The sequence below is a fragment of the Rattus norvegicus genome, chromosome 8, assembly GCF_021556685.1.
Source record: "Rattus norvegicus strain SHRSP/BbbUtx chromosome 8, alternate assembly SHRSP_T2T, whole genome shotgun sequence".
Lineage (NCBI taxonomy): Eukaryota > Metazoa > Chordata > Mammalia > Rodentia > Muridae > Rattus > Rattus norvegicus.
In genome coordinates this window covers 87,659,900-87,687,776 of record NC_141541.1, presented here as the reverse complement: position 1 = coordinate 87,687,776, position 27,877 = coordinate 87,659,900, and the positions used below count along the sequence as shown (strand labels likewise).

General features: G+C 39.7%; 1 long non-coding RNA gene across 3 annotated transcripts; it reads right to left on the bottom strand.

The window, feature by feature from the left end:
- Nucleotides 1–20,125: 20,125 nt before the first annotated feature.
- Nucleotides 20,126–26,810, bottom strand: LOC148004265 (uncharacterized). Of its 3 annotated transcripts, none has more exons than XR_015628220.1 (5): nt 26,616–26,758; nt 26,437–26,510; nt 25,315–25,493; nt 24,888–25,082; nt 20,862–22,023 (listed from the first exon to the last, which is right to left on the bottom strand). It is a non-coding gene; the product is annotated as an uncharacterized LOC148004265 (long non-coding RNA). The 3 variants fall into 3 exon arrangements; XR_015628219.1 differs by having other exon boundaries at nt 26,626–26,758; XR_015628221.1 differs by lacking the exon at nt 25,315–25,493 and having other exon boundaries at nt 20,126–22,023; nt 26,616–26,810.
- Between the last annotated feature and the right edge of the window lie 1,067 nt (nt 26,811–27,877).

Here is a 27,877-nt window from a genome sequence, read left to right as displayed (position 1 = left end):
TGCATAAGTTCTCATCCCTATTTCCTTCCAAAGACATAGGGAACAGGAGAAAAGAAAGAAATGGCAAGCTCTTTATCATTGCTTGAGTTTCGATTTCTTATATTCTAAATAAATGTAATTGAATCTAGTTAAAGAGATGAAACAATTCCGTTTGAAAACCATAAGAATCCTGAAATGATGTTTACGATGTTTTCTAATAGTGTTAGTCAAACTGTAAGTTCAAAGATACTTAGTAAAATACTTATGAAATAATTGTATGTTTTATGTAAAAAAATGGAAGGGGAAATGGAAAACAAGAGAAAAGGAGGGGAGGAAGATAAGCTGAGGAAAAGGAGAAAATAAAAAATCGTTAAAGAACACTCCAGATAAGGAAAGGAAGAGAATGCAGAGGATGGGTGAGGAAGGAAGCAGGGAGGGGAAAGAAAGAAGAGGAAGGGAGGAAAGAGGGAGAGAGAGAGAGGAAGGAAGAGGGAGGGAGGGAGGAGGGAGGGAAGCAGGGGGAAGGAGAGGTGTCCATAGCTGCCTCATCCTGTCTGCTGTTTAGAGTTCTCATAGGCAGTGTTCAAATCACTGTCAACATCTCAGCAGAAAGAGACTTGCGGAAGTTCTATACTGACCAGTTCATGACTCGACCTCTCCACCTGAACAATAGGTAAAGGTAATAATACAGGGGATGATGTCTGCAAACGAAAGTTCCTTTGTACTCTATGGGGCGATTTGTGTGGATGCGTTAAGCATAGATTTCCCCACATAATAATCAGCTGACAGTAACTAAATTGTTCTCTCAATTACAACCACTTCTATCTTTAACTTCCAGTCAATGATCTCCATGTGTTTTATCACCTGATACCTATTCATCAAAACTGTAATTTGCTTCAGTCTCTGTTTCACTCTTTGCTCCTGCATTTCCTTTAGACAGGAACAATTCTGTGTTAAAATTTTTTGAGATGGATAGGTGGCCCCATTCCTCTACCGGAGGCTGTGCCTATCTACTGAATATGGACTCTACAGGGTTTATCTCCTGTTTGTTGGGTATTTTGACTAATGACATCCCCATTGGGTCCTGAGAGCCTCTTGCTTCCCTGGCATCTAGTGGCTACCCCCAGTTCCCCATCCCCTACTGTACACACCTCCTTTCAATTTACTGACCCTCCGTATTTCTCTCCTGTTTTCGTCTTCTCCCACTCTTGACTTCCCCTTTTCCCTCCCCTCCCTCTCTCTGCCCCAGGTCCCTCCCTCTACCTCCCGAGATGATTTTGTTCTGCCTTCTAAGTAGGACGGACACATCCACACTTTGGTCTTTCTTCTTGAGCATCATATGGTCTGTGAGTTTTATCATGGGTATTCTGAGCTTTTAAGCTAATATCTGCTTATCAGTGAGTACATAACATGTGTGCTCTTTTCTGACTAGGTTACTTCCAGAGACTGCCATATCTAGGGATCCATCCCATCTGCAGACACCAAACTCAGACACCACTGCTGATACCAAGACTCACTTTGCTGACAGGAGCCTGGTATAACTGTCCCCTGAGAGGCTCTGGACCAATACAGATGCATATGCTCGGAACCAACAATCCGACTGAGCATGGAGACCCCAATGAAAGAGTTCAGAGAAGGCCTGAAGGAGCTGAAGGGGATTGAAACCCCATAGGAAGAGCAACTATATCAAATAACCAGAACTCCTAGAGCTCCCAGGGACTAAACCACCAACCAAAGAGTACACATGAAGGGACCCATGACTCCAGCTGTAGCAGATTGCCTTTTCTGGCATTACTGGGAGGGGAGGTCATTGGTCCTGAGGAGGCTCTATGCCCCAGCATAGGGTGATGCTAGGATGATGAGGCTGGAGTAGGTGAGTGGGTGAGTGGGTGGGTTGGCGGGGGAGCACCCTCATAGAGGCAGGAGGGAGCTGGATGGGATAGGGGGTTTTCAAAGGGAAAACTGGGAAGGAGGACAGACATTTGAAATATAAATAAACAAAACAACCACTAAAAAATAAAACTGTAATTTGGTGTAAGAGTAAAAGCTTTTGTGATGGAATGGAAAAAGAGTTTGTGGAGATTTTAGATGATGTCAATAAATCACGAGGAAAGAGAATAGCAAGCTGACCCTCTCCAGACACAAATACGGCCTGGAAAGTAATCATTCTTTACAAGTAGCTTACTCCAGTTTATTGATGCCAAGCAAAGCCACGCAGGGATATTATTCTTTGATCACACTCATTTATCTCAGCCCAGCAGATAGATGCTCCTTGGATTCTTAGTACTAGGTCGTGACTCTCTGATGATTCCTAATCATGTGCATTCTACATTTGTAGGGTTGAACCAGCACACAGAAAAGCACAGTTTCATCTAAATGCTCTCCCTTCAATTAACTTTTTCCTCTCCCAAGAAAACTAAGTATCATATTAAATAATACTTCAAGGATTTCAAGTGAAAATTCTAATTTCTATTTTATTGAAATGTGTAACCAGTTAAATTCTCACCAGGTAATCAAACAGCATTGCTTAGAACCCTTCTGGTCACACTGAACCCCTTCCAAAATCTTTCCCTGTATCTCCCCTCCCCTTTTCCTCTGAGCAGGTGGGGCCCCCTTTGGGTGTCCTCCCATCCTGGCACATCAAGTCTCTGCAAGTGTAGGGACCTCTTCTCCCACTGAAGCCAGACAAAGCAGCCCAACTAAAAGAACATATCCCACAGACATCTTTCAGACTAGCCCTCTGCCAGTTGTACAGGGCCCAAGCTGCACATCTGCTACACATGTGTAGGCAGGCCTAGGACCAGCCTGTGTATGTTCTTCGGTTCATTCTTTGAGAGCCCCAAGGGTCCAGGTTAGTTGACTCTGATAATCTTCTTGTAGAGTTCCTATCTCTGCAGGGCAGCAATCCTTCCTCCTACTTTTCCACAAGAGTGCCCAAACTCTGTCTACTGTTTGTCGATGGTGTCCTACAATTTCTGAGTCAGCTGCTAGGTGGAGCCTCTCAGAGGACAACCATGCTAGACTACTGTTTGCAAGGAGGTTTTATGGGTCTTGGGCACAGGGTGATGACGTGCAAGCTAGAAGCTGAGATTGCTCCCATACATGGTCAAAAACTGGACTGGATAGGTAGCTGGAAATGTCGAAACTAGGAGTGATGACATGTGTTAATCCTGAGTTTTCTCTGAGGGGTTGGGGGGAGGAGTTTTTCCTAGGTAGGAGGGGTTGGAGGAGAAGTGCAGAAGAGGTTTCCTAGCTAGTGTGGGATATGGGGGAGGGGTTCCAGCCTAACACACATATCTAATAGGAGGAAGTTATTCATAGTACTAACAAAGTCAAAAAATATCAAATGAGAATTTTATCTTAATAAAGGCCCAAATTAGATCCATGTGAACTAAAATTCATATAAGCTAACATAAGTTTATTTTAAAAATACAAAGAACAGCTAAATAAATGAAAAGAGTTTGACATCAGAGAACATAAGGGGCAAACATTTAGAAAATGGGTGGCCTTTTTAAAAGTGAATTCCTATCCAGAGCAAATGATTATTTCCTGTCTGACTTAGTAAGTGGTCTTATAAAAAAATGAGTTATAGTCTATCCCTCCATGTAATCTACAATTATTGGAGTCACAGGGTCTGACTTTCATCTGCCACAAGAAAAAAATCAACATGTGAAATGTTGACCCTCCCTCCAATCTGTAGTGAGTTGTGAGTGGTTCAGAGTCCTAAGTGCCAGGGCTACTTTGGTTGAGGATTACCACTGCAGGTTAGTTGACTCTGGAGCAATTTTTAAGTGCACCTAAGGACATACTATATTTTATCTCTCATCAACTGTCATTTCTTGTTTCCTACTTACTAAGAACGATTGAAAGTAAAATGCTGGCCTTATAAGTCTTCTGAGCTCCAAAATTGCCAAGGTATTTTTTTTTATAAAAGGACAATTCTAAGTAATTTCTGGCCAATTTACTCTGTAATGATTTAAAGAGTAGAGAAGCCAGAAACTCACAAAGTATTATTCCACCATAAAACACCTTGGAAATTTGAGATTTTAGATGATTTACAAAGTTTTAGCATAGGAGGTAATTTCATAGGCAGCTCTTGCTCTCAAATTACCCAATCAAATTATCTAGAATCTGTTCTATGACCTTTTCTTCATAATTGTTAATAATTATAGTCACATGGCATTCTCCATAAAACATATCCTAGTTAAATAGTTCTACTTTGACAACACTAAAAATTTTAATGACCCAATATTAAGAAAGAGGTTCCTTTAATTTAGGAATTATGATTATATGCAATTTCAGAAAGTAAAACTCATTTAATTCTTGTTAGAAGAGATAAAATTTTCAAGAGACATTTTGAGAGGCTATAGTTATTACCCAGGAGGTTAAAGCATTTGCCACACGGATGTGAAAACCTGTGTTCAGATCTGAAGAACCCAGGTAAAGCTAACATAGTAGAGTGCATCTGTAATCCAAGTGAGAGACAGAGATAGGGGACCCCCTGGAAGCATGCAAGCCAACTAGCTTAGCGTGCACAATGCAAACGACAGGAGACTGCAAACAAGGAAGGAGCTGAGACTCAACATCCAAGTTTGCCCTCTCTTCTCTATGCATGTCTCACATACACACACCGCACACATAAAATCACCCACATGAACACACATGAACATCATCATACACACAGACACGCACAAATTATTTTTTAAATATTGGTTTCATTTGTATAGATCCCTAAAAAGAAGACAACATTAGTAGTAACAGAGTAAAACTAGAAGGAAAAAAAGATACCATGGAACAAGAAAGGGGAGAGTGAGGGAGTGAACATAGGAGGAAGAAGGAGGAAAAAGAAGGAAGAGTTAACTGGACCAATTTACCTTGTTTGTTTTACATATAAATCGTGAATCCTAATTGTTATCTTGTCCAAGAGTCCTTAGAACAAATTCAAACTCACGATTCAAGATGCGTGAAATTGCTTTTGATTCCAGTATTGTGAAAATTCTTCAATAGAATTAGCATATTCCATAAATTTTTTTATAAACATTTTAGCTGATGCATAGTAACTGTGCAGACAAAGAATGGTGAGAGGCTTCCTTACATGTGTACACCGTGTAGTCAACAATCTCGACAACTAACATACATTCCTCCAAGCATGTACCATTTCTTCATGTTAAAAACATTCAAAATCGTCTCTTGTAGATATTTGAAATGTACAATAAGTAATTGTTATGGATTGACATCTTACCTTTCTATAAAATATCAAACTGTCCTTTTCATACCTATCATTGTATCCATTCTGTTTAGAGTACATACTGTGAGCCAAAGAGACCCGGTTAAACAGGTTGTGGAGAAAAGAAAAAAAAAAAGTATGTGTCAAAGTGACCAAAACTATTATCTTTTCAACACAGACACTTTCTAAGAAAATGGTTACACTGGCCTCCATAGATTGAAAGAAACTTAGGATAAACTCAGTATCAAAGGCAGTCTTCAACAAAAATAAAAAGAAAAACTCACAGTTTGTGTTAATTGCAAGATTATACAGCTTAAGGGTAATGGAAACAGGAGACAAAAGAGGGGGTAAAGACCAAGCAGATGCCTTGTAGTTTCCAGAACCTTTGCTTGGCCTGTGCTGTCTTGTTTATATCAGATGTCATGGCTCCGTGAAGCATTCTGTGTTTCCCCTGCTACATCTGAGGAAACCAGAGGCCCTGCCCATGAGCCTCTGTAGCAGGCTAATCCACCACTCAGAGCAGTTTAAAGGCTCTCGGTCTGGAAAGCATCGTTTTTGAAGATGATAGGTCATCTCATTTTTGCAAGCTCATTTTGTAAAGTTTGTTTTTTTTTATTTCTTTTATTTTTGAAGACTATATCGTATCATTTCTCTCTTCTGTTTTCTCCAAAACCTCCCATATATGCCTCCTCACTCTCTTTCAAATTTATGTCCTCTCATTTCATCAATGTAAGTTCCTAAATACATAAATGCAACCTTCTCAGTCTATATAATGTTACTTGTATGCTTTCACAAAGAACTATAGGCAGCTAAGGAATGCAAGAATGGAAGAAATAGTCCACCCCAAAGAAGAGCACACCAACTGGTTATCCAATACCAAATGGCCAACAAGCTCCCTTTTTAAGTATCCCACAGATGCTCAGCTTTTGTCCAGGAAGAATTGGAAACCTAATTTAAAAAAAATCTGTAAAGTTCTACCATTCGGTGTTCATAAAGTCTGTAGCATCCTGGAATCAGCTCTTGAAATTTTCTGTCCTTGGTCTCATATAAAGAAAAATAGTAGATGTAGCTATTTGTACAGGACTCTGTGGGTGCCTCTAAATGACCACCTTTCCTTTTAAAGACTTGGAATTAAATTCTTCCTGAAATAGGCCTGATGCTGCCATCATGAGAAATTGTGTGTGCTATTACTGGACAGAAACCAGGGGTTAAATCTCAGTATGCACAACCAACAGTTGTATAAATTTTGCCCACTAATCATTTACTCCCTGGCTGACCAGGTAAGTACATGGGTTTTGGTGTGTTTTTATTTTCTTTTATCCCTTTATTTATTCTTATCTTACACATCTTATACAATACTTCCAAGCTATAGCCTCCTCTACCTCCACTTTTCCCAGTATTTTTTAATGAACATTTCCTGATTATAGTTAGTAAGTTCAACCCGAAATATCATACACTATTAATTCTTCACACATGGTAAGTGCCATTGAAAGTCATACAGGCACAATGCCATCTGCTTACTCGTGCATGACAGATAGTCAAGTTTCTTTTAAATGACACATTTGCACAGCTCTCTGGCTTGTGGACTAAAACAGCTAAGGCATTGTCTGAACAAGGAAAAGGGTATCTAAATTCAAAATCTTATTTTATTTTCCTAGCATTTCTCCTCTTTCTGCTCACCCTCCCAAATCACAAGCTCCCTACCATTTCCCAAGCCTATGCTAATTCCAACCAACTGAACCATCAACATCCTAACTTAAAATCTAGAAAAGAGAAAGGGGTGGGGGGATTTAGTCAGTGAGCCTTGCTCAAGAGAGAAGCAAGGCTCTGGCCCTAAATCAGCAGATAAATCCCAAATAGCTCCATGCCACCCTATCAGCCAACTCCTCAGGCCAGAAGAGATTATGAAGTTTCCAAATGCAATCCAGAGACAGACTGAAATTTGGACAAGCAAGTACATAAGTGAATTATTAAAGTTATTCCATGAGTCCAAATTCTACCTGGAAGACCAAGTAGAAACAATTTTCACAAGTTAAGGAGTTTGCTACTCACGGTTTTGTTGCCCACTTTTGAAATTCAAATCATTGCAGGTTATTTGGCTTTCACAGTATTGAACATCTTATTTAAAATAAGTGTGTCAGAAAACACTAAAGGAAAAAGACACATGATCATATCCTTAGGGGCAGAATAGACAGTTAGCAAAATCTAGCATCACTTTTTAAATAAAAGAACTGGAGATACTAGGGGTAAAACAGGCAGATCTCAACATAATAAAAGTGATTTAAAACAAGAAAATAGCCAACATCATCCTGAATGGAAAGAAACTCAAAGCATTTTCACTAAAATCAGGAACAAGACAAGGATGTCCACTGTCTCTATACCTATTCAATATAATACTTGAAGTCTTAGCCAGAGCAATAAGACAACTGAAGAACAACAGGGGAATAAAAGTAGGAAGAGAAGGAGTCAAGTTATCTTTATTTGCAAATGTATAATTTTATATCAACATGGAAATTTCTTTTTTTTCATGACTTTATTTTTTTTTAATTTTATTTTCTTGGAAACTTTATGTATTTATATTTCAAATGTTATCCCCTTTCCCCCTCTCCCATAGTTCCCCGCCTCCTGCTTCTATGAGGATGCTCCCACTCCCACCTCAACACCCTGGCATTACCCTACATTGGGGATATGAACCTTCACAGGACCAAGGGCTTTTCCTCCTATTGATGCTGGACAATGCTGTCCTCTGCTACATATGTGGCTAGAGTCATGGGTCCCCCCATGTATACTCAGTGGTTGGTGGTTTAGCCCCTGGGAGCTCTGGTGAGGTCTGGTTGGGTGATATTGTTGTTCTTCCTATAGGGTTGCAAACCTCTTCAGCTCCTTCAGTCTCTTCTCTAACTCCTCCATTGGGGTCCCCTTGTTCAGTCCAATGGTTAGCTGCAACCATTCTCATCCGTATCAGTAGGGCTCTGGCGAAGCTTCTCAGGAGACACCCATATCTGGCTCCTGTCAGCAAGCATTTCTTGGCATCAGCAATAGTGACTGGATTTGGTGGCTACATATGGGATGGATCCCCTGGTGGGGCAGTATCTGGATGACCTTTCCTTGAGTCCTTGCTCCATTCTTTCTCCCTGTATTTCCTCCCATGAGTATTTTGCTCTCCCTTCTCAGAAGGACTGAAGCATCCACATTTTGGCCTTCCTTCTTCTTGAGCTTCATATGCTCTGTGAATTTTTTCTTAGGTTTTCTGAACTTTTGGGCTAATGTCCATTTATCAGTGAGTGTATACCATGTGTGTTCTATTGTGACTGGGTTACCTCCCTCAGGATGATATTTTCTAGTTCCGTCTATTTGCCTAAGAATTTCATGTAGTCATTGTTTTTAATAACTGAGTAGTATTCCATTGTGTAAATGTATCACATTTTCTGTATCCATTCCTCTATTGAAGGACATCTGGGATCTTTCCAGCTTCTGGCTATTATTAATAAGGCTGATATGGTCATAGTGGAGCATGTGTCCTTGTTATATGTTGGAGCACCTTTTGGGTATATGCCCAGGAGTGGTATAGCTGGGTCCTATGTCCAATTTTCTGAGGAGCCACCAGACTGATTTCCAGAGTGGTTGTATCAGTTTGCAATCTAGATGCTGAGGAAGCATTTGACAAAATTCAATGCCCTTTAATGATAAAAGTCTTAGGAAGATCAGGAATTCAAGACCCATACCTAAACATAGTAAAAGCAGTATAACTGCAAACCAGTATCCAACATCAAGCTAAATGGAGAGAAACTTGAGGCAACTACACAAAAATCAGGGACTAGGCAAGGCCTCCCCACTCTCTCCCTACTTATTCAATATAGTATTTGAAGTCCTAGCCAGAACAATTAAACAACAAAAAGAGGTCAAAGGATACAAATTGTTAAGGAAGAAGTAAAAATATTACAAATGATACATATTTGCAAATGATATGATAGTATGCTTAAGTGACCCCAAAAATTCCACCAGAGAACTCCTAAACCTGATAAACAACTTCAGCAAAGCAGCTGGATATAAAATTAACTCAAACAAATCAGTAGCCCTCCTTTACTCAAAGAATAAACAGGCTAAGAAAGAAATTAGGGAAACAACACCCTTCACAAAGTCACAAATATAAAATACCTTGGTGTGACTTTAACCAAGCTAGTGAAACATCTGAAGAAAGAAATTGAAGATCTCGGAAGATGGAAAAAAATCTCTGATGCTCATGGATTGGTAAGATTAATAGAGTAAAAATGGCCATTTTGCCAAAAGCAATCTACAGATTCAATGCAATCCCCATCAAAATTCCAACAATTCTTCATAGAGTTAGAAAGAGCAATTTGCAAATTCATTTGGAATAACCAGGAAATTTCTACAGCTGACACACTGTCAGCGAAGTATAAGTATATAAAATTAACACATACAAAAAATTATTAGCTTCCTATTATAGAAATGGTAGGCTGAAAAAAAGAAATCAGAAAACCAATATCTTTCAAAATAACCTCAAGAAGGCGCGCGCGCGTGTGTGTGTGTGTGTGTGTGTGTGTGTGTGTGTGTGGTATCTATATAACTAACCCTAACCTAGCAAATGAAAAAAACTTGTATAATAAAACTTGATGAAATTGAAAAAAGAAACTGAAGAAGACATCAAAAGATGGAAACATATCCCATGTTTATGGATGAGTGGGATTAATCTTGTGAAAATCCCCATGCTTCTAAAAGCAATCTATAGATTCAATGCAATACCCATTTAAAAAGTCAATATAATTCTTCATAGAAATTAAAAAGCAACTTTCAACTTTATATAGAAACACGCGACCCAAATCCCGTGGGAGGGAGAGCTGAACCTTCAGAGAGGCGGACACGCCTGGGAAACCAGAAGAGACTGCACTCTTAGCACATCCAGGCGCCAGAGGAAAACACCAAACGCCATCTGGAACCCTGGTGCACGGAGGCTCCTGGAAAGAGCGGCGCAGATCTTCCCGGTTGCTGCCACAGCGGAGAGGACTTAGGCAGTACCCCACGAGCAAACTTGAGCCTTGGAACTGCAGGTAGGACCAACTTTTCCCCTGAAAGAAACCTGCCTGGTGAACTCAGGACACACAGAGGCAAAATTCCTCTAAGGCCGGGCACTTCCTGTGTTTACCGGAAGTCCCACACCGGCGGATCCCGGACCGCAGCAGCTCCCTGCTCCCAAACCCCGTGGGAGAGAGACCTCACCGCCTGATCAGGTGGGCACTCCTGAGGCTGCAGAGCGGAGGAGACCACCAACACTGCCCACCCCTGCCCACATCCCTGGCCCAAGAGGCAACTGTATAAGGCCTCTGGGTTCCCATAGGGGAGGGCCCGGGAGCGGCAGGACCCCTGCGCCTGAGACACTGCCGGAACCAGAAGGAAACAGACCGGATAAACAGTTCTCTGCAACCAAATCCAGTGGGAGGGAGAGCTGAACCTTCAGAGAGGCAGACACGCCTGGGAAACCAGAAGAGACTGCACTCTGTGCACATCCAGGCGCCAGAGGAAAACACCAAACGTCATCTGAAACCCTGGTGCACGGAGGCTCCCGGAAGGAGCGGCACAGATTTTCCCGGTTGCTGCCACAGCGGAGAGGACTTAGGCAGTACCCCACGAGCAAACTTGAGCCTTGGAACCACAGGTAGGACCAACTTTTCCCCTGCAAGAAACCTGCCTGGTGAACTCAAGACACAGGCCCACAGGAAGAGCTGAAGACCTGTAGAGAGGAAAAACTACACGCCCGAAAGCAGAACACTCTGTCCCCATAACTGGCTGAAAGAAAACAGGAAAACAGGTCTACAGCACTCCTGACACACAGGTTATAGGACAGTCTAGCCACTGTCAGAAATAGCAGAACAAAGTAACACTAGAGATAATCTGATGGCGAGAGGCAAGCGCAGGAACCCAAGCAACAGAAACCAAGACTACATGGCATCATCGGAGCCCAATTCTCCCACCAAAGCAAACACGGAATATCCAAACACACCAGAAAAGCAAGACCTAGTTTCAAAATCATATTTGATCATGATGCTGGAGGACTTCAAGAAAGACATAAAGAACTCCCTTAGAAAACAAGTAGAAGCCTACAGAGAGGAATCGCAAAAATCCCTGAAAGAATTCCAGGAAAACACAATCAAACAGTTGAAGGAATTAAAAATGGAAATAGAAGCAATCAAGAAAGAACACATGGAAACAACCCTGGACATAGAAAATCAAAAGAAAAGACAAGGAGCTGTAGATACAAGCTTCACCAACAGAATTCAAGAGATGGAAGAGAGAATCTCGGGAGCAGAAGATTCCCTAGAAATCATTGACTCAACTGTCAAAGATAATGTAAAGCGGAAAAAGCTACTGGTCCAAAACATACAGGAAATCCAGGACTCAATGAGAAGATCAAACCTAAGGATAATAGGTATAGAAGAGAGTGAAGACTCCCAGCTCAAAGGACCAGTAAATATCTTCAACAAAATCATAGAAGAAAACTTCCCTAACCTAAAAAAAGAGATACCCATAGGCATACAAGAAGCCTACAGAACTCCAAATAGATTGGACCAGAAAAGAAACACCTCCCGTCACATAATTGTCAAAACACCAAACGCACAAAATAAAGAAAGAATATTAAAAGCAGTAAGGGAAAAAGGTCAAGTAACATATAAAGGCAGACCTATCAGAATCACACCAGACTTTTCGCCAGAAACTATGAAGGCCAGAAGATCCTGGACAGATGTCATACAGACCCTAAGAGAACACAAATACCAGCCCAGGTTACTGTATCCTGCAAAACTCTCAATTAACATAGATGGAGAAACCAAGATATTCCATGACAAAACCAAATTTACACAATATCTTTCTACAAGTCCAGCACTACAAAGGATAATAAAGGGTAAAGCCTAACATAAGGAGGCAAGCTATACCCTAGAAGCAAGAAACTAATCATCTTGGCAACAAAACAAAGAGAATGAAAGCACACAAACATAACCTCACTTCCAAATATGAATATAACGGGAAGCAATAATCACTATTCCTTAATATCTCTCAATATCAATGGCCTCAACTCCCCAATAAAAAGACATAGATTAACAAACTGGATACGCAACGAGGACCCTGCATTCTGCTGCCTACAGGAAACACACCTCAGAGACAAAGACAGACATTACCTCAGAGTGAAAGGCTGGAAAACAATTTTCCAAGCAAATGGTCAGAAGAAGCAAGCTGGAGTAGCCATTCTAATATCAAATAAAATCAATTTCCAACTAAAAGTCATCAAAAAAGATAAGGAAGGACACTTCATATTCATCAAAGGAAAAATCAACCAAGATGAACTCTCAATCCTAAATATCTATGCCCCAAATACAAGGGCACCTACATATGTAAAAGAAACCTCACTAAAGCTCAAAACACACATTGCACCTCACACAATAATAGTGGGAGATTTCAACACCCCACTCTCATCAATGGACAGATCATGGAAACAGAAATTAAACAGAGATGTAGACAGACTAAGAGAAGTCATGAGCCAAATGGACTTAACGGATATTTATAGAACATTCTATCCTAAAGCAAAAGGATATACCTTCTTCTCAGCTCCTCATGGTACTTTCTCCAAAATTGACCATATAATTGGTCAAAAAACGGGCCTCAACAGGTACAGAAAGATAGAAATAATCCCATGCGTGCTATCGGACCACCACGGCCTAAAACTGGTCTTCAATAACAATAAGGGAAGAATGCCCACATATACGTGGAAATTGAACAATGCTCTACTCAATGATAACCTGGTCAAGGAAGAAATAAAGAAAGAAATTAAAAACTTTTTAGAATTTAATGAAAATGAAGGTACAACATACCCAAACTTATGGGACACAATGAAAGCTGTGCTAAGAGGAAAACTCATAGCGCTGAGTGCCTGCAGAAAGAAACAGGAAAGAGCATATGTCAGCAGCTTGACAGCACACCTAAAAGCTCTAGAACAAAAAGAAGCAAATACACCCAGGAGGAGTAGAAGGCAGGAAATAATCAAACTCAGAGCTGAAATCAACCAAGTAGAAACAAAAAGGACCATAGAAAGAATCAACAGAACCAAAAGTTGGTTCTTTGAGAAAATCAACAAGATAGATAAACCCTTAGCCAGACTAACGAGAGGACACAGAGAGTGCGTCCAAATTAACAAAATCAGAAATGAAAAGGGAGACATAACTACAGATTCAGAGGAAATTCAAAAAATCATCAGATCTTACTATAAAAACCTATATTCAACAAAACTTGAAAATCTTCAGGAAATGGACAATTTCCTAGACAGATACCAGGTATCGAAGTTAAATCAGGAACAGATAAACCAGTTAAACAACCCCATAACTCCTAAGGAAATAGAAGCAGTCATTAAAGGTCTCCCAACCAAAAAGAGCCCAGGTCCAGACGGGTTTAGTGCAGAATTCTATCAAACCTTCATAGAAGACCTTATACCAATATTATCCAAACTATTCCACAAAATTGAAACAGATGGAGCCCTACCGAATTCCTTCTATGAAGCCACAATTACTCTCATACCTAAACCACACAAAGACCCAACCAAGAAAGAGAACTTCAGACCAATTTCCCTTATGAATATCGACGCAAAAATACTCAATAAAATTCTGGCAAACCGAATTCAAGAGCACATCAAAACAATCATCCACCATGATCAAGTAGGCTTCATCCCAGGCATGCAGGGATGGTTTAATATAAGGAAAACCATCAACGTGATCCATCATATAAACAAACTGAAAGAACAGAACCACATGATCATTTCATTAGATGCTGAGAAAGCATTTGACAAAATTCAACACCCCTTCATGATAAAAGTCCTGGAAAGAATAGGTATTCAAGGCCCATACCTAAACATAGTAAAAGCCATATACAGCAAACCAGTTGCTAACATTAAACTAAATGGAGAGAAACTTGAAGCAATCCCACTAAAATCAGGGACTAGACAAGGCTGCCCACTCTCTCCCTACTTATTCAATATAGTTCTTGAAGTTCTAGCCAGAGCAATCAGACAACAAAAGGAGATCAAGGGGATACAGATCGGAAAAGAAGAGGTCAAAATATCACTATTTGCAGACGACATGATAGTATATTTAAGTGATCCCAAAAGTTCCACCAGAGAACTACTAAAGCTGATAAACAACTTCAGCAAAGTGGCTGGGTATAAAATTAACTCAAATAAATCAGTTGCCTTCCTCTATACAAAAGAAAAACAAGCCGAGAAAGAAATTAGGGAAACGACACCCTTCATAATAGACCCAAATAATATAAAGTACCTCGGTGTGACTTTAACCAAGCAAGTAAAAGATCTGTACAATAAGAACTTCAAGACACTGAGGAAAGAAATTGAAGAAGACCTCAGAAGATGGAAAGATCTCCCATACTCATGGATTGGCAGGATTAATATAGTAAAAATGGCCATTTTACCAAAAGCAATCTACAGATTCAATGCAATCCCCATCAAAATACCAATCCAATTCTTCAAAGAGTTAGACAGAACAATTTGCAAATTCATCTGGAATAACAAAAAACCCAGGATAGCTAAAGCTATCCTCAACAATAAGAGGACTTCAGGGGAAATCACTATCCCTGAACTCAAGCAGTATTACAGAGCAATAGTGATAAAAACTGCATGGTATTGGTACAGAGACAGACAGATAGACCAATGGAATAGAATTGAAGACCCAGAAATGAACCCACACACCTATGGTCACTTGATTTTTGACAAAGGAGCCAAAACCATCCAATGGAAAAAAGATAGCATTTTCAGCAAATGGTGCTGGTTCAACTGGAGGTCAACATGTAGAAGAATGCAGATCGATCCATGCTTATCACCCTGTACAAAGCTTAAGTCCAAGTGGATCAAGGACCTCCACATCAAACCAGACACACTCAAACTAATAGAAGAAAAACTAGGGAAGCATCTGGAACACATGGGCACTGGAAAAAATTTCCTGAACAAAACACCAATGGCTTATGCTCTAAGATCAAGAATCGACAAATGGGATCTCATAAAACTGCAAAGCTTCTGTAAGGCAAAGGACACTGTGGTTAGGACAAAACGACAACCAACAGATTGGGAAAAGATCTTTACCAATCCTATAACAGATAGAGGCCTTATATCCAAAATATACAAAGAACTCAAGAAGTTAGACCGCAGGGAAACAAATAACCCTATTAAAAAATGGGGTTCAGAGCTGAACAAAGAATTCACAGCTGAGGAATGCCGAATGGCTGAGAAACACCTAAAGAAATGTTCAACATCTTTAGTCATAAGGGAAATGCAAATCAAAACAACCCTGAGATTTCACCTCACACCAGTGAGAATGGCTAAGATCAAAAACTCAGGTGACAGCAGATGCTGGCGAGGATGTGGAGAAAGAGGAACACTCCTCCATTGTTGGTGGGATTGCAGACTGGTAAAACCATTCTGGAAATCAGTCTGGAGGTTCCTCAGAAAATTGGACATTGAACTGCCTGAGGATCCAGCCATACCTCTCTTGGGCATATACCCAAAAGATGCCTCAACATATAAAAGAGACACGTGCTCCACTATGTTCATCGCAGCCTTATTTATAATAGCCAGAAACTGGAAAGAACCCAGATGCCCTTCAACAGAGGAATGGATACAGAAAATGTGGTACATCTACACAATGGAATATTACTCAGCTATCAAAAACAACGAGTTTATGAAATTCGTAGGCAAATGGTTGGAACTGGAAAATATCATCCTGAGTGAGCTAACCCACTCACAGAAAGACATACATGGTATGCACTCATTGATAAGTGGCTATTAGCCCAAATGCTTGAATTACCCTAGATCCCTAGAACAAACGAAACTCAAGACGGATGATCAAAATGTGAATGCTTCACTCCTTCTTTAAATGAGGAAAAAGAATACCCTTGGCAGGGAAGGGAGAGGCAAAGATTAAAACAGAGACTGAAGGAACACCCATTCAGAGCCTGCCCCACAGGTGGCCCATACATATACAGCCACCCAATTAGACAAGATGGATGAAGCAAAGAAGTGCAGACCGACAGGAGCCGGATGTAGATCGCTCCTGAGAGACACAGCCAGAATACAGCAAATACAGAGGCGAATGCCAGCAGCAAACCACTGAACTGAGAATAGGTCCCCCGTTGAAGGAATCAGAGAAAGAACTGGAAGAGCTTGAAGGTGCTCGAGACCCCAAAAGTACAACAATGTCAAGCAACCAGAGCTTCCAGGGACTAAGCCACTACCTAAAGACTATACATGGACTGACCCTGGACTCTGTCCCCATAGGTAGCAATGAATATCCTAGTAAGAGCACCAGTGGAAGGGGAAGCCCTGGGTCCTGCTAAGACTGAACCCCAGTGAACTAGACTATGCGGGGAGGGTGGCAATGGGGGGAGGTTTGGGAGGGGAACACCCACAAGGAAGGGGAGGGGGGAGGGTGATGTCTGTCCGGAAACCGGGAAAGGGAATAACACTTGAAATGTATATAAGAAATACTCAAGATAATAAAAAAAATAAAATAAAAAAAAAACAAAAAAACAAAAAAAAACAAAAAAAAAAAGAAACACGCGCGCGCACACACACACACACACACACACACACATATATCAAAAAACTAACCAAACTACAGACAGACAAAACAACAAGCTAGCTGAAACAATTTTGAATAATAATAGAACTGCTGGAGGTCTCACAATCCCAGATTTTAAATCATATTACAGAATTACAATATAAAAACAGCAGGAAATTGGCATTAAAAACAGATACATTGATCAATGGACTAGAACTAAAGACTTGGGTATAATTCCACATACCAAGAGGCAACTAATTTTCAACAAAGAAGCCAAAAAAAAAAAAAATACACACTACAGAAGAGACAGCATCTTCCACTAATGATGCTGGCCAAACTGGATGGCTTCATGTAAAAGAATACAAATCGATCCATATTTGTCACCCTGCACAAAACTGAACTTTGAATGGATCAGTTTTTAAATTCTTTTGATGATTTTTTCAATACTTTTTTATCAGCTCTTATCTTTTCAACTCTTTTTGTCATTTTTTTAATGTCCAAAACAGATTTCTAAACATCTGACCTTGTAATCCTCCCAATAACCCCATCCAGAGTGCCATGAACCACTGTGCTCCTCTGTGACAGTGAGGAATGCATCCTGAAGAAAACGAAATGTCTAGCCCCAGAGGAGGGAACAAAGATCCCCTGAGGACACAGTCTATCCTCAGGACTCTGCAGAGCACTTTGTAAGCGACTCATCTCGTGCAGTGAATGAAGACAGCTGCTACAGAACATCCTGGATAGAAAAGAGGAAGCAACGGTTTCCCTGTGGCTCAGCAGCCAGAGCAGAATCCGGGTTTGTCTGCTTCCATTTTTTACCAATTACTTACTGAGTGCCTTTGACCTTGTGCCAAGCTCTGTGTTAGCTACTGCACTTGAAAGATCAGGAAATAAAAATGAATAAAACAGAACTTGGCTTCAGAGAGTGTCGTATTCTCATGTTCAGGAGAGAGATTCTGCCTTCTGTGAGCTGTGTTCATCCTCAGGCCTATGCATATGAACACTGGGATGGGAACCAGAGTCCATTCCAACTGCACTTACTTAAGAGACTCTCAAATTTTAGGAAGAGGGCAGGAAGGATGAGTGGGTGCAGTTGAAAAGTCCTTACAAGTACTGACCGTGGAAGAGACTTGGTGTTGAGAAAACAGACGGAATGAGCAGTTGGGATGAGTGTTGCAGTTGGGATGATGTTGTTGGGATGAATTGCCTTTCTTTTAGGAGAAGAGACTTGGAATTTGTCTAAAGAATTGCTTTCCCTCATCATTCTCTTCATCTCCAATAAATAGTCTTAATTCTCCCAAATAGCTTTCATTAGAGTTTATCTCTGGAAAATGTTACATTCTAAAAAATTCCAACAATTAACGTTGTCCCGTCAGAACTACGAAGGGCTTTTAAATAGTCTGTTCATGATTTATAACGAATTTGCCTTCTATCTGGAAAAGCAAGAAGTGAAGTGTTTGCACAGTAGCTGCTTCCCTCCTCATGTGGTTTGAATCAAGCTAATCCCACTTTTGGATGAAAGTTATCGTGGATTTGATGTTTATGATACACAATGGTATTTACTAGGTATTACAAAACTGCATTCATCGCTGCTTTTGGCTCTTCCTGCTCCTTTGAAATCAAAATAATATAAAAGCATGTCTGCCTATGAGGGAGAGAACTATGGTAAACGAATAGAGAGATAAGTAATTTCTGAACGGTAGCAGTTACTTCTGGCAGAGGCTGACCTCAACAGATGACTGTCAATCAGGGCTGCTGTGCTCTTCCCTTCCAGGGGGGAGCCTGAGACTGTACGGAACATCCTGTGTGCCTGGAGAAGCAGCTCTCGGCTTCTGCCTGCCAGGACTCATTTCTTCTCCATCATTGCTGCTTCCTGGCCTTGTTTATGAACAATCAGTAGACTGACCCACCCACCACCCCCGGCACTCTCAACGAGTGGCTTTATTCAGTACAAAATGACTAATTGATGATTATTCCCTAATGTCAGAGCGAAACTTTAATATGCATTGAAACAGGGTTATGTATGTGCATCCTGTCCCATGCTGTCTTCAATCGCACATTGATAGCTATAGATACAGATCACAGTGCTCTATGTTTAAATATGAAGCATTGTGGCTAGTAACCAAAGCAAATATTTTAGAAAGAAAGATAATGCAATAATTCTTTCCTAAAATATTGAGCTCATTATTTATTAGTTGTGGTGAAGGCATGAAGCCAGGAAAAAGGATTTGTCACCACCCCACTTGGGACCTCAGATAAATCTGATCAGAGCTGAGATGCAGCCCAGGCTGGACATGATCTCAGCTGTTTTTGTTTTTCTTTTTGTTTTCTCTCCCGTGATTTCTCTCTCAGTAAGATTATATCCAGAAAGAGACGAGATGAGGAAAAGGACAGGATGAATTTAAAGTTTTTTTTCTCTCATTTCATCGATTTATTTTCAAATAGACCATTTAGTTCCAGCAATTCTATTGCTTTTAAATGTATATGTAAATCACTGCATCAGATTAAGGAAATGTATCTGCTTCCCTGCCATTGCTCAAGAGTTCTGAAATTGTTAGTCATGCCGGAAGTGGTTCATTCAGCCAAGCCAACAAAAAGAACTCAGTTCTGTGCTATGGATTTCACAGAAAACTGACAGGCTAAAACTGATCTGTCAAAACAGTGACAGGGGCCCAAGGGCTCAGTTTGGAGAGAGCTTGCCCATCATGCACAATGCCCTGGGTTTGATGCCCAGCATCATACAAAACTAAAAATGGTGGTGCCTGTTTATAATGGCATCACTTGGGAGATGGAGGGACAAAGATCGAAGTTCATGGTCACTCTTGTCTCCATAGCAAGTTAGGCTACATAAAACCCTGTCTCTAAAAAACAGTGACAAGGACTGAGATGGATGTGGCACTATTAAAGGGTGTGGCCCTATTGGAATAGTTGTGGTCTTGTTGGAGTAGGTGTGTCACTGTATGTGTGGGCTTTAAGACCCTATCCTAACTGGGTTCTGCTAGCAGCCTTCAGATGAAGATGTAGAACTCTCATCTTGCCTGCACCAGGCCTTCCAGGATGCTGCCATGCTCCCACATTGATGATAATGGACTGAATCTCTGAACCTGTAAGCCAGCCCCAATTAAATGTTGTCCTTTGTAAGACTTGCCTTGGTTATGGTGTCTGCTCACAGCAGTAAAACCCTAACTAAGACAGGGACCATTAAGACATAAAAATCTTCATATTCTTTGTTCTTATGTGTGTCTAAACAAATTATATAAATACATAAAATTACCCATATTGCTATAATTCTTTTGCTATAATTTTGCTATTACAATAATATTCTGCTTTATTCTTTGCATAAACATTTCTGAGCTAGTTTACAAATGGGTCTTAGTTTTTCTTTTCAGTTGACAAGAGAAGAAGAAACAAGGGTAGAACCATAAATGCATCTTGACCTCTTTTTGTCACCCTGGGTAAAAGTAATCACCATGTCTGGCTCTTGGCACTCCCATCTTCCTGTCTAATGCCTGGCTTACCAGTACTTCCCTTGGCATTCCTTGCACACCTCTTCTGGTCTACACCCTGGGGCTGTCTTTGATCTTCCTGATCTGGGTCACACCCTCTTTATTCAACCTTGGTTATTCACACGTTTCATTCTGAAAAGAACCAAGGACCTGGTGGAATAATCATCTCTTACCACAGGCTACAGATCATCAGATTTGGATTCCAGTGTCCATACACTAAGCCCCTAGTTTAACTTAATGCTACGCTACCCTTTCGCCTCTATTTGACCCCACGGTTGTGCTTGTGAGAACTTGGGTTTATTGACAGACATAGATATACTTGCAACTTCTTGGGTCACATTTCCTTTTCAAGAGTTTAGGTTGCTGTGGACCTAAACTAGTAGAGCCAGAGCCTTATCTCCCATTCAAGCTTTGTAATGAGTAAGTCTGACCCAACAGCTAGATTTTCAGGTCAAGACCACACAATTTATTGCTGATTCCTGTCTAGAATACTTCTTCAATGTCAAGAGCTACAAACAAAGACCTGCGAAGGCCATTATTTTTTAATGGATGGTCACAAAAATAGCTGAGATATAGGAAAAATTGCAGAGAAAAAGGAAAATAATCAACAATAAAGAATAAAATTTCCAATGTAGTATTGCATTAGTAAGTGGGAAAAGTTCCTTATACAAGACTATGACCCAGTATATCTATATAGCAGTAGTCTTTAAAAGACTACCTACGTGTATTGAATTTGCCAAAAAAATAAACACACCCAAGGAATGATAGGTTTCTTTCACTATGGAAAAGGAGGGTAAAAGTCAGGGAAGGATAGAGACAGACTGAACATGTGTTCGTTGTTGGTATTGATGTGTCAGTGTAGATTCATTAAAACATACCTGTAGGTAACCCAAGCATAAATCTTCCTCCAACCACTAAGACAGTCTGGTGTCTGTAACCCTAATCCAAATAGACAGCCATCTTTCACATCTCCATAGACAACCTCAACTCCTCAACCATACTCCCTTTGGGAAAATGGCAACTTCACAGTCAACAAGAAAATGCAGGAGAGAGCATGCTGACACATAACTTTAAGAATAAGAATGTCATTGTGGTCAAAGACAAGGAAGTGTACAAAAAGTAAATAAGATCTGCTTAAAGAATCCAGAGGAAAGTTTAGTATTCCACAGACACCACCGATTATTTGAACATCAAAGTAAATCAATACAGTGATGGCTTAGAACTCATCAAGCAAGATCGAAAAACATGAGCTCGTGCTGCTACAACAACAACAACAAAAAACTCATAGCTTTATGAAGACTAGGATATTTGCAAATTTCAATGTATCATCCTATAAAATGTTCATTGGTTATGAAAATAGTAACTATGTACTGGAGCAACATAGCAGACACTACATTAGCCAAGTGATATTAATAAGAAATTTTAAAAGGTTGGTCTCATGACAAGAAGAAGATATATATATGGAACAGTTGGGAAACCAATGGAGTTCCAAGGATTAGACAGCCACAAAGCATCAGTGTTTTTTTTCCACATCGATTTTTTTTGTTTTTGTTTTGTTTTTGAAACAGAGTCTCGTGTATCCCAGGCTGGACTCAAACTCATTGTGTAGCTAGTTCTGGCTTTGAATCCAGTTCTTATTGATCCAGCCTTCTTTGTTGACATCAAATCTTGTATGTGACACTTCTCTCTGGAAGAAATATGTACCAAACTATTCAGAAGGAGGGTAATAATGAAATATCATATCCACAATTGGCAGGCAACAGAATAGATGTTTTCACATTATACTTAAAATTTCTGTTTGAGACTGTTTAAAATGTTAAACTTTCTCAAATATCTCTCTTTAGCTAATTTAAATAAAGATCTATAAATATGACAATTGAATATTAAAAGTAAAATTATTTGATCCTCTGAAATTATTAAATATTATCAGTAAAATGACAAGATCAAATATTGTCCATCTCATTGAGCACATTTGGAGTTTCCTCTCTATGAAATCAAACACGATGCTGGGGCCATGCTGGAATAGACTAATGCAGCATTTCTCTGTTATTCTGTCATTGATGGCATGCCTCTGTGCTTCGTTTGACCTTTATCTACCTTTCATTGACAAACTAAAATATGATAGACTTTCCTTTTCTGCAAGATTCACTAAATACATCCAGTGTAAAATGTACTTGGGGAAATAGAAAATGCATCTGTCGTGCCATAAATGAAGCCATTTCATCTTGGATCTCAAGAGTGAGCCATGTATGCATATTAAGAACCTGGAGAAATCGACACAACACAGCTCCCTCGTGTTTTTAGAAAGAACAATTAATACTTTTTCCAGTCAGAAATGAGAAACGGATTATTTGCTAATACTTTCATTGTCCTCAGGAATTCTTGATCTGGGGTTAATATAGAGTTCGCTCATTTGAACTTTTCAGCCAGACTTACGTTATATAAGCATAAGATCTTTAAAAATCAGAGCTCTTTGATGACTGGGATGTCTGACATGTAAATCTTAAACACATGAAAGAAAGAATTATGATTCTGCTAAGGGCAAAAGATATGAGCTAAAGCAAAATGAGAAGAGCATGCCACAGACTACATGGCACCTCTCGGAGGACAGGGCACCGCTGAGGTACACAGTCACCAGGAGACTATTAAAAACACAAAGTTGGGGTTGGGGATTTAGCTCAGTGGTAGAGCGCTTGCCTAGCAAGCGCAAGGCCCTGGGTTCGGTCCCCAGCTCCAAAAAGAAAAAAAAAAGTCAGAGAAAAACACAAAGTTGCTTCCTGAGGTACAGGTTATGTTATCATTACAAAAGCAAAGGGAAGCTCGTACCAAGAGAGAGCTGGTTAAAAATGGTCTGACATTTTCTTGAGAGATTGAGACAGGGGACCCTTTCTCATGACAGCTGTAAGAACGGGTGGCATTTAGGAGTAATGTATTCATTTCTGAAAGCATGTAGTACATGGAATAAAACTGCATGTATTGAAGCCACCACGTGATCATTTAAAACCTAAGCTAAATTAAAAGGGAAACACTTGTCTGGATACTTCAGCTAAAGAATAATTCAGAAATAATTATCTAGCATATCGCGTATTCCTTTGTCTTTATTCTTGATATTGAATTACTATTGAGACAGTAGTTAATACATATCTCTTGACTCATATAAAATTCAAAGGAATCAGAGAAAGAACTGAAAGAGCTGAAGGGGCTTGAGACCCCATATGAACAACAATGCTAACCAAACAGATCTTCCAGGGACTGAGCCACTACCCAAAGACTATGCATGGACTGACCCTGGGCTCCAACCTCATAGGTAGCAATGAATAGCCTAGTAAGAGCACCAGTGGAAGGGGAAGCCTTTGGTCCTGCCAAGGCTGGACCTCCAGTGAATGGGATTCTTTGGGGGAGGGCGGTAATGGGGAGAGGAACACCCATATAGAAGGGGAGGGGAAGGGGTTAGGGGGATGTTTGCCTGGAAACCAGGAAAGGGAATAACATTTGAAATGTAAATAAGAAATACCCAATTTAATAAAGATGGGGGAAAAAAGAAGAAAATCGAGGGATTTGTATGGATGACTCAGTAAAGTGCTTGCTTTTCAAATACTAGGACCCGAGTTCAATAAAAAGCAGGGCACATTGGTGCACACAATTGTTTAAAAAAAATTCAAAGGAAAATATCTGAAAATATTTTGAAATCTGACTTTATGAGTTTTCTTTTTAGTCATGCATTTTTCTACTCTCTAAAGAAAATAATAATTAAAACCTCCCATGATACCAATTTCCTATTTTTTATATTCTTTCCTGCTCATTTAGAGCAAAACAGGACAGAAATAATGGTATTGTTTTTCCCTCCTAGTTTCCGTGGATTTCACACTGATGCACAGCTGTGCCTGGACCGACCGCGGGGCTGTCTGACCACGGGGCTGTCTGTCTGTCTAGCAGGAGTGGTGAATTTATGCTGATCCTTTTGGACCATCCTCCTGTACTTTGTAGATTCCAGGCCACATTAGGGACTCGAATTCTGCTTTAGCCCAGAGTAAATCAACTCTCCTAGAGACTGCATTAATGGGTTTTACCTAAAACAAAAACTAGAGGTGCCCTTTTCAAACTATCTCCCACATCTGACCCTTGCAGCTAACCATACTTGTCCCCCTAGCTCTAAGAACTCTAGAATTCCAGGGATGCTGTCCAGACTCAGTCTTCTCACGTCTATTTCTTTTCCAGTATAGAAGTCATGATTTTATTTCTCTTCTAATCATAATGTCTATTATGAAGAGTCATGTGCCTCTCAACTTCATGTATTTCAGTACGATTCTAAATTTAAACTACATGCATAACAGGAAGTTTCTTTTCCTATATGCTATTACCTTCATTCACAGCAGAATGAAATGTATCTATACTTTAGAAAAGTAAAAATCAGAATCACAATAATAAATCAAACCACCAGCATACTTAGCAAATCTATTACAAATTTAACAAAAATTTTATGTTCTTTCTCACAATATTGCTATTTCAGGTGTGGGAAATTTGGAGCCCAAGGAGACTAAAAATTCTTACTTAAGAATTAGTAAATAAGGGCTGGAGAGATGGCTCAGTGGTTAAGAGCACTGACTGCTCTTCCAGAGGTCCTGAGTTCAAATCCCAGCAACCACATGGTGGCTCATAACCATCTGTAATGGGATCTGATGCCCTCTTCTGGTGTGTCTGAAGACAGCTGCAGTGTACTCGCGTACATAAAATAAATAAATAAGTCTACAAAACAAAAAACAAAAAAAAATTTATTAAAAAAAGAATTAGTAAATAAGATTAGTATATTATGTTAATTCTAAATAAGAATATTTTCCCACCAAATGTATCTGAATACCAGGAATTAGCTATCATTTTCTTTGCAAGCTGTAAGCATGATCAATTATATTACAAATTGATGTTAAAACACCCGATGCCAACAGCCACTATCTGACAATCCCAGAGATGATCAATGTACCTTGTACTGATTATGATTATAGCAGAATAATTGTTCAGTGTTGTCTTGTCTCATTGTATCTTGTTTATTTTTGGTTTGATTTTTTCATGTTTGGTTGTTGTCTCTCGGAGGCTTTTTTTTTTTAAATGAAGGGAAAAGAAGCGAGAGTGAATCTGGGCGAGAGGGAAGGTGGGAAGAATCTGGGAGGAAGGGAGGGAGGAGAAACTGTGATCAGGATGTATTGTATGAGAGAAGAATCTATTTTCAACTAAAAAAAAACATGGAAGGTAAAAAGAAAAATATAGGGTTTTCATGTTTAAATAATTACCAAACATATAAGATAACATATCAGGATCCCAACTATGACTCTTCATTTAGGAACCAAAAATTAGGTTTATAAAAAAATGAATTCTGAGAACTTACTTATTTTTTCTTTTGTGAATTCTTAATGAGAAGTTTTTTCTTAAAAAAAGAAAGAAGAAGAAGAAGAAGGAGGAGGAGGAGGAGGAGGAGGAGGAGGAGGAGGAGGAGGAGGAGAAGAAGAAAGAAGAAGAAGAACTAGAAGAAGAACTAGAAGAAGAAGTACTGCTGGGGAAAGTCTGAAGAGGTCGGTGTCTTTTTACTAAAACACAGTCATTTTACTTATTTAAAATCGCTCCCACTATGGAGACTTTAACTAATTTTGCTACAGTATACACATTAAAGTTTCATTTTATTACTTAAATAATTTACAGTCTTACCCTTCTCACTTTAGCTATTGAGCACGTTACTAGCAAAGCTGAGAAATTAAAAATACAGATCACTGTCTAAATAGATAAAAGCAGGAACCCCAAAAGAAATACTCTAGTCCCTCTTTGAAAGACTAGAATGTATTTAGAGTCTCCTTGTGTTTTTCTTAAGTCGATTAACACAGAGCAAATTATGCTGGACAAATAAAACTGTGTACAGCCGGTGGCTTGTTCTTCTGGTTTCATTCAGCTCCTCCATTTCCTTCCTACAGGTCTCTAGGATAGTGCTTGGACCTTGGTGAAATTGTACAATTCATGTTTTGGCAATAGTAAACAAATGATTAACAGGGGAAAAAAGTAACGATTAAGATTTCACTCTCTCAAATGGCTTCTTTCAACAAGGACGTTTCCTTACCAATGCTTTAGTGCTCGCGGGGCCACGTACAGTGTGAAGGCTCCCGCCGTAGAATCGCTCCTGTTGGGCTGTTTCTGTTACAGAGAAAAATGACAGAAGAATATAAGAGTGCTCATATCTGCCAAGGAAAGCAGAGACGTTCTGGGGCATTCCAGCGGGGATGGGAGAGTCCCACACACATTCACACACTTGCCAATCCTTTGCTACCAATGTGAAGACCAGACGATGCTACCGAAGAGACAGGCTGCTGTGACAGCTCTACTTAGCTTCAACTCTAAAACAGTAAGCATGTTCCAGAAAAGGTGTAAGAAATTAGGTCCCTGTTTTCACGTGTAACAATGATGCTTTTATGTAAGAATGTTCTGGCAATGTGTGTTGGGGGGAGGGGGTGATGGGTACTGAGGAAGCCAAAACGATGTTTAATTCGGGGGTGTGAATTTGTGGAGAGGCGTTTAATCGTTGCATTATTGTTCCTTCCTCCACTTGTTTTTGCAAGACCGCCTGGGAATGAAGGAGGGGTGGAAATTGATAACAGTTGGTGAAAGCTTTGGGTAAGGCAGCCACAACTTATGAGCTGGAGTTCAGGCTCGAATAACAAAGTCCCTTGGTTCCCAGTTACACAATTGCCTTGTCTGACATTAGTAACGTCATTTTTGTAAATGAAGGGCTCCTTCCCAGGACTAATATTTCTATAGTCCTGAGCACAAATATTTTTAAATTCTTAAAGATATTTGTTTTAGAGGTGAAACGTGTTCAAGTGGCAGAATTGTTGTTTCTAAATGTCAAATAAAAATACTAATGAAACACATGAATTTAAGTCTTTGAACGTTTTCTCAGGCTATCAACTGAAGAGTGCACATTTCTTGCTTTTTTTTTTAATAAACCCTGTCTTCAAATGTATGTTGAGTAAAGGCATGGATTTAATATTTTAATTTCTGAGTCAAAGGGTCAGTGGATTATTTTTGTCTTTATAAAAAAGCATAGCAGATATTTTAATAATGGAAATCGCTTCTTCCATAAAAAGCTTTAAAATCTGCCTTGAGCAATAAAGGAAACAGCTTTTTATACTGCATCTGGAGACAGACTTAATTTGAGGCAGACTCGGGTACTTTCTCACTTCTGGTCACTTGACCAGCCTCCGGAAAAATCGCTTTTTATTATTTTTTCATATTTTAACAGTAAATAACCTGCTGTTAAGAAAACATTGCAAAAGTTTTATTCAAAGTGTGACTATTTCCCCAAATGCTCACTTGTCTGCCTTAAATCAGGCTGCTCTCCTCATGAAGCTTCTACAAAACACACATTGTAACAGTCTCCACACAGTAAATGTTCTTCTCATACCATACCCTGATGTATTTCTTCTTGGTATCATAAATCAGGGGAAATTTAATCAGCAGCTTATACAGAAAATAGAATTCAAGAACTCACTAGGACTGATACT